Here is a 7,184-nt window from a genome sequence, read left to right on the forward strand (position 1 = left end):
CATTGTAGAATATTGCACACACAAGCAAGTACGAAAAAAAGTGGTTATTCTTTCATCAGAAAGTTACTCATTAAGTGTTTTCTTCAATCTATAACAAGTGCAAGTCTAAATTTAGCGCCCGTGTTTTGGTGAAGTCCTGATCTAAAGCGACAGTTGTTTAAAATATGACATTTCCATTCATTTCTGAATTATCTTCTGAATATGAATGTTTTGTTCTTAACATTAATAATTTGTCTTTGTGCTGCACATCCAGTACATATCAAAATAGCGTGACCCATTATTTATATTCTATTCTGACTCAAGACACGTTTGCATATTTCATGCACAGCTCTGCAGACATCCATCTGTAGTGCTCGCTCCCACTGCACTGTTACCTTTGGAGGGAGCCAGGCTAGCTGTTTCCCTTGGTTTCCAGTCTTAATGCTAAGCTAAGCTAACCAGCTACTGACTGCAGATTGATAATTAGCTGACAGATATAAGTCTGATATTGAACTTGCGTGTAATGCTTGGCAATAAAACAGTTTTGCACTCTTACATCTTTTTCCTTGTAGAAATCTGATATGTATTTCCTCCTAAATAACAATTCTGGAGCTGTTTCAGTAGGCTCCTTGAATAATTTACCATAAGCACTTTTAGTTGACATACATTCCATTGAACAGTACTTGAGAGGTCCACCGCACTGGCAGGCTTTGTTAAAGTGTGCAGCCCCTTAGACCTCATGTGCTACATACAGAGTCGGAAATAGGTCAACAACGCAGAATGATATCGCAAATGTATTTAAAAATCCGGCCTCAAGTGAAATAATAGTGCACGTGCGAACGTGAACATCACAGAATTGCATTTAAACACACATGAATTCCTGCACGGGCATTAGAGAGTCTCACGATTACGAGATGTTGCTGTACGTCTCAGCACAACGCTGCGAGTTCTACTTTTTAAAGAATTCATTCTGCGTGGATTGGGCCCCTTAAACCATTAATCTATGCAGTGTTTTTAAGGCTTTAATAATGGATAACTTTAATACGTGGAGCTCTCAAGACTCGCAGCTTTTTTTTTTATCCCCCCCCCCCCCAAATTCTCTATTCACTGATTCTTTTACTTTTGTGAGCAAGCTGAGAATTCTCACATGCGTAAACCCCATAATGCTCATTAACATAAGATGAACTTGTGAAATGCATCACCCACCAACGCTTATTTAAACCTTCTTAAGATAAACAAGATAATAAATAAACAAGTACATTTTGCTGATAATACTAACATACTTTTACTTACTTAATTAAAGGGTGGGAATACTTCTTCCACCACTGCATGCTTCATTAAATTAACATTGCATATCATGTATATTCTTTACATATCAAACACATGCATGAAAGAATAGTCATTTTTATAGGTTCTGAAATGATTCCAACTTAAAGATCCTTGTTTCCCCCCCATCCTCACTCACAAAGAGTCATTTGGGGGATTTAGTCTTCATTAGTGCAACATGTCTCTCGTCTTGATGGGGGCACAGACCGGCTAGTGTGCTGGTGAGAAGCAGCATTCCTCCGGTGTGAGAGAGCACTTCTCTCCATCGGCTCGGACAATGACCTTCTTCTCTGGACTCGTCCATAAATCATTCATTTCCAATATTAGCCACAGCCCGAGTGTTTTTTTTCTGGCCCGAGAATGCCGACGTGAACAGATCGGAGGGAGCTGCATGTGCAGAAGAGGATATCTTTAAATGTCTTTGTCATTGTTAGTTTACTATCAACAATCAAATCTGCATTTCCTCATTTAACATTTTTAAACCCGCAATAAAACTAAATTGACCACCAGTTTTTTGCTAAAATGCTGATAAGAGGGAAAACAAAGGGCTGAAAGGCACTAACATGTTCTTTTCTCAACACACACAGTTATTTAATCCATATGGAAATATTGATAATGGGAGCTTTAACTTATAATAATAATTATAATTTGTGAAATATGCTTCTTTTTTTTTTGCATTTTAAAGAATTGTCAAGTATACCGATCTTGCTTCGTCTAATCATCGGAAATAACTCAAATAAACACAACTATTCCTTCGACTCACAGAGCAATTCAATATTCAGTATTGAGGTCAAGAATTTACACACACACACACACACACACACACACACACACACACACACACAAATCTGCTGTAAACTTTTTTTTTTTTTTTTAAATGAGTAAGGGATAAAACTGGAGATTTGTACATGTCAGCTGAGCCCTGATCCAAAGATCCAGTAACTCCTGCCTTGCATTAACAAGACGTCTTGGAGGAAAGCGCTGCCACGTGATTAATGAACGATGTTGGCCGGCTGTCGAGGAGACTTCTGGGAAACCTGTGACACGGATAGAAACCGGACCTGTCGTCTGAAGTGAGTGTTTATCTCATTCCGTCCTCCTTTCTGATTTCTCTTACAAAAACCTTTGCAGCAGGGTGGCCCTCTGTTTAGAGACGTCCCTCTAGATTAATTGATCGGTCCCTCATTTATTTACGTTGCTGATCATCTTGTGTCTGGTTATTCTTCTGGTAAGTATACTTTTCATATACAGACACCTTTAAAACCTCAACACTTCCTATTGCTGTTCCACTGACACAGTGTGCGTACATACACACTCACACAGTACACACACACACACACACACACACACACACACACACACTTCCTCTCTCTCTCTCAGTTCTCGCCTCTCCCCTCCCTCCCTTGTTAACCCTTGTCTGTCCACGCCTCCCCCCCCCCCCCCCCCCCCCCCATCCTCACTGCACGCTGTGGACGCAAGAGGCGGAGACGTGTCACACAAAACAAAAGAGGCGCACAACTTTTTTTTTTTAAAGAATGGGCCATGTCATGTGGAGGTAGATACAGCCCAGGAAGAAGAAGAAGAAGAAGAAGAAGAAGAAGAAGAAGAAGAAGAAGAAGAAGAAGAAGAATAAGAAGAAGAAGAAGAAGAAGGCTGGCGGTGCCAGCTCGTGTTGCACTGGAGGCCCCGGCCGTTTGATGTGCGCGCACAGAGAGCGGTGACCTAGTTCGGCAGTGACATGTTTATGGCTGATGAGCACAGGCCAGTGATTTCCCCAGCAGAGATTGAAACCTTGCTCCGGGGCCCTCTCATTTGGAGCACTCGGGCTTCAAACCACGAGACAGGATTCTCGTTGGGTGGAGCCGCCCCCCCCCCCCCCCCCCCCGTGTCTTCTCTCGCTTTCTCTGGTTTTACGTCTCTTCTTCTTTCACCTCTCTTACATTCTTCAGCCGAGCTACAGCGGCAGGACTTCAGCGACGTCCATCTGTCTGTCTCTCTGTCTGTGTGTCTGTCTGTCTGTGTGTGTGTCTGTCTGTCTGTCTGTGTGTGTGTCTGTCTGTCTGTCTGTCTGTGTGTGTGTCTGTCTGTCTGTCTCTCTGTCTGTCTGTGTGTGTGTGTGTCTGTCTGTCTGTCTGTGTGTGTGTGTCTGTCTGTCTGTCTGTCTGTGTGTCTGTCTGTCTGTCTGTGTGTGTGTCTGTCTGTCTGTCTGTGTGTGTGTCTGTCTGTCTGTCTGTGTGTGTGTGTCTGTCTGTGTGTCTGTCTGTGTGTCTGCCTGTCTGTGTGTCTGTCTGTCTGTGTGTCTGCCTGTCTGTCTGTCTGTCTGTCTATCTGTGTGTGTATCTGTCTGTCTGTCTGTGTGTGTGTCTGTCTGTCTGTGTGTGTATCTGTCTGTCTGTGTGTCTGTCTGTCTGTCTGTGTGTGTGTCTGTCTGTCTGTCTGTCTCTCTGTCTGTCTGTGTGTGTGTCTGTCTCTCTGTCTGTCTGTGTGTGTCTGTCTGTCTGTCTGTCTGTCTGTCTGTGTGTGTGTCTGTCTGTCTGTCTGTCACCATGTCCAACTCTTTGGTTTATGATTGAAATTATTCTTTTTGGGAGCTCATTTAAACTTTTATAGAGAGACATTTTTCAGATTATTGTCCATGAGGTCATAGACTGCGTGTTCATCTCTTCGTGCACTTTCTTCCTGGTAGTTTTCTTCTTCCTTGGCCTGAATTATTTAGTTTCCCCTCCAATATGAGACAAGTACATTTGGCGTATACTCACAGAACGACCCTTCAGTTGCTTATTTGATTGACACCGATGGCCTCATTGCCCATTATTTTTATAAATCATATTTAATGCTCAATTCACAAGTTCACAGGTTCAAGAGCTCGGCCGAGTCCTTACTCCTCTGGCTCCTGGTGTCCGAGGCCACGTATTTTTTCCAGATTAAAGCCTCCGATGAAGAGGCCTCTCCTGTAATTACAGGCAACGCCACAGCCACTCTTTGTGAGTCTCACGTTACCAGGGCGACAGGGCAAATTAAATATGCCCCCCTCCCCCGAAGGAGAGTAAACACACCCTTTGCTCTATACGTGTAATCTTGTTTGATGTGCTCGCCACAACGCTCTCCCTGTGAGGGAGGAAATAATTCACAGAGATTGGATGAATAAAAAGAGCCGAGGAGAGCGTTGCCCATCAGTCAGAGGACGGCATGAGCTTTTTTCCTTTCTGACATTAATGACACAGTTACTAAACCACAACCGGATGATCATTTCCTACGCTTGACTCGGCCTCGAGATCCATTTCCCACTTTTTGGTTTTCCGTCTGGTATTTATTTTTTTCGACAACAAATCATTTTTTGTGTGTGGGGGGGAACCCAAGCTGTGTTTGACACGACGTGAAGGTTTGGACCGACGTTCATGGTCACCGGAGGTTGAACCCTGAGACTTTTGTGATCTCACTTGTTTATTTTAAGATTTAAGTCATTCCGTTCACTTTAGCAGAGACAAAAATATCACAGCGACTCCGGATGGACATGATGAACCTCTCCCATCTGAATTATTAGCACAAAAGATGAATGGAACTGAAAATATTTGGGTTTTTGAACAGTACGAGCCTGTGCTCATAAAAAGAAGTACAGGCGTTAACTGTGACTGACCTCTTCTCCATAGCAACGAGGGCTGAGGCTCATGGGTATTGTAGTGTTTTTAGACCCCTCTTCTCTATAGCAACGAGGGCTGAGGCTCTTGGGTAATGTAGTGTTTTTAGACTCCTCTTCTCTATAGCAACGAGGGCTGAGGCTCATGGGTATTGTAGTGTTTTTAGACTCCTCTTCTCTATAGCAACGAGGGCTGAGGCTCATGGGTATTGTAGTGTTTTTAGACCCCTCTTCTCTATAGCAACGAGGGCTGAGGCTCTTGGGTAATGTAGTGTTTTTAGACTCCTCTTCTCTATAGCAATGAGGGCTGAGGCTCATGGGTAATGTAGTGTTTTTAGACCCCTCTTCTCTATAGCAACGAGGGCTGAGGCTCATGGGTATTGTAGTGTTTTTAGACTCCTCTTCTCTATAGCAACGAGGGCTGAGGCTCATGGGTATTGTAGTGTTTTTAGACCCCTCTTCTCTATAGCAACGAGGGCTGAGGCTCATGGGTAATGTAGTGTTTTTAGACCCCTCTTCTCCATAGCAACGAGGGCTGAGGCTTATGGGTATTGTAGTGTTTTTAGACTCCTCTTCTCCATAGCAATGAGGGCTGAGGCTCATGGGTAATGTAGTGTTTTTAGACCCCTCTTCTCTATAGCAACGAGGGCTGAGGCTCATGGGTAATGTAGTGTTTTTAGACCCCTCTTCTCCATAGCAACGAGGGCTGAGGCTCATGGGTATTGTAGTGTTTTTAGACTCCTCTTCTCTATAGCAACGAGGGCTGAGGCTCATGGGTATTGTAGTGTTTTTAGACCCCTCTTCTCTATAGCAACGAGGGCTGAGGCTCATGGGTAATGTAGTGTTTTTAGACCCCTCTTCTCCATATAACGAGGGCTGAGGCTCATGGGTATTGTAGTGTTTTTAGACTCCTCTTCTCTATAGCAACGAGGGCTGAGGCTCATGGGTATTGTAGTGTTTTTAGACTCCTCTTCTCTATAGCAACGAGGGCTGAGGCTCATGGGTAATGTAGTGTTTTTAGACCCCTCTTCTCTATAGCAACGAGGGCTGAGGCTCATGGGTAATGTAGTGTTTTTAGACCCCTCTTCTCCATAGCTACGGGGGCTGAGGCTCATGGGTAATGTAGTGTTTTTAGACCCCTCTTCTCCATAGCTACGGGGGCTGAGGCTCATGGGTAATGTAGTGTTTTTAGACCCCCGTCCGTTATCACAGATATTTCTCAGACACAGAGGGTTGTTAGATTATCCGGGAGAGTCCCGTGTTCTGAAATACCGAACAAGTTCATACCAATACCTGCTTAACATTGCCATTGTAAGCTGTGCCTGTGTGTGTAAGTACGGCCTCAAAGAGCCAATAGCAAGGTGGGGGATGGGGTTTACCCTTTAGCTTTCCTTTGGCAGATTTGATTTGCAATTAAGAATATAGAGCAAAAGCTCAAATGTGCATGACATGTGTCGCACGTTATATATTCCAGCCTCTCGCTAATAAACATGACTCCCAGGATGCCGGCACAGGCGGCGCATTGTTCCGCTCCTCTCTCCACACCAACCGCAGAGGATCCGTCCAGCTATTTCTCACCTACTTTTCAAATTCGTCATCAACACACAGCAAGGTTTTTTTTCTTTCTTCTTCAACGTGTCGATTTGAATTACATGAGGGGGCTATTTGCAAAATTGAATTTCCTGGTAGATACAGTCATCCATTACTCTGTCGCCATGGCGCTGCGGGACCCCGCCGTTACATCTTCAGTCAGATCGTGAGATACGTTGTTGGAAAGACCCGGTTGATCCGATCCCTTTGCCTAAATATAGACACTACAAGTTATAATGCATTATGAAATCAATGCGTGCTAGTCTAATATCTTGAATAATATTAAAACCCAAACTTATGGTATAGCAAAAGACACATTCACTGTAAGTGTTCTATGCAAATAGTACAATTGTGGTATCATCTTGTGCGTGGTGCTGTTTCATTGTCATGTATAAGATTACTGACTTAGTTTAAGGCGCTCGTAAGCACATCTAATAACGGACATACCCGACATGGAAATATCTGATGTCGGTGACACTCGGTGCTCTCAATCTGATCTTATCGTGGTATTTGTGAACTCATGTTGCTGCTTGAGCGGGTTTCAGGAAATGAGGGGGGTGTGGGGAGGGGGGGGGGGGGGGGGGGGGGGGGGTACAAGATATGCTGTTATGTTAGATTCCTGCATGTGGGAACAAGCGCAGTGTTATGATTT

This window comes from Cyclopterus lumpus, chromosome 12 (genome assembly GCF_009769545.1).
Source record: "Cyclopterus lumpus isolate fCycLum1 chromosome 12, fCycLum1.pri, whole genome shotgun sequence".
NCBI lineage: Eukaryota > Metazoa > Chordata > Actinopteri > Perciformes > Cyclopteridae > Cyclopterus > Cyclopterus lumpus.